This window comes from Carlito syrichta, unplaced genomic scaffold (genome assembly GCF_000164805.1).
Source record: "Carlito syrichta isolate Samal-C Ts95f unplaced genomic scaffold, Tarsius_syrichta-2.0.1 Scaffold314811, whole genome shotgun sequence".
In the NCBI taxonomy this organism is placed as follows: Eukaryota; Metazoa; Chordata; class Mammalia; order Primates; family Tarsiidae; genus Carlito; species Carlito syrichta.
Window position 1 is genome coordinate 1,085,993 of NW_007258907.1, and position 1,205 is coordinate 1,087,197.

Below are 1,205 nucleotides of genomic sequence, written 5' to 3' on the forward strand. Positions count from 1 at the left end.
TAGCTGGAACTACAGGCGCGAGCTACCATGCCCGGCTAATTTTTTGGATTTATTGTAGAGATGAGGTCTTGCCAAGTTGCCCAGGTGGGTCTCGAACCTGCGGGCTCAGGCAATCCACTCACCTCAGCCTCGCAAAGGCACGGGATTACAGGCTGAGCCACCTATTGATTTATTTTAGAGACGAGGTCTCACCAAGTTGCCCAGGCTGATCTTGAACTTCTGGGCTCAGGCAATCCTCTCACCTCTGTCTCTCAAAGTGTTGGGATTACAAGCATGAGCCATCATTCCTGGCTAAATATTTTGATCTTTATGCTGTCTCTTTGCCTAGATCTATCCTTGGGTGAGTGAGTTTACAGTTGCCCTGTCTATATAGAGGGTAGCTACTAGCCATGTGTGACTAATTTAAACTTAAACATTAAGATGTAAAAATCAGTTTCTCAGTGACATTAAGCACATTTCAAGTTCTCAGTGCCTTTGTGTGGCCAGTGGCTGCCATTCTGGGTAGTGCAGTTCAAGAACATTTCCATCATTGCAGGGTTTTGTTAGACAGCATTGGTCTAGAATGTTCTTTGCCCAACTCTAAAAGCTTAATTACATCAACATGTAAATCCCTAAAGCATCACATATTTGGGCTTAGTCTTCCATAGTTCATAGACCCAACAGCTTTGGTGACAAATTATTTACAGACTGGCTTTCTTATTTTTTTTTGAGTTGGAGTCTCCCTCGGTCACCCAGACTGGAGTGCAGTGGCCGCTCCTGGCCACCGCAGCCTCGCCTGCTGGGCTCCGGCAATCCTTCCGCTTCAACCTTCCAAGTAGCCGGAATTACAGGCATGCACTACCATGCCCGGCTGATTTTTTTTTTTTTATTGTAGAGATGAGGTCTCACTGCCCAGGTGGGTCTTGAACCCGCGGGATCAGGCAGTCCGCTCACCTCAGCCTCCCAAAGGCGCGGGATTACAGGCTGAGCCACCGAGCCTGGTTTACAGACCGGCTTTCTCCATGGCATGTTAAGAAGTGATTTCTGAGCTGGGCTTGGTGGCTCAACCTATAATCCCACGCTTTGGGAGGCTGAGGTGAGTGAATTGCCTGAGCCCACGGGTTCGAGACGTGCCTGGGCAACTTGGCGAGACCTCATCTCCACAATAAATCAAAAATTAACTGGGCGTGGTAGCACGCACCTGTAGTTCCAGCTACTTGGAAGGC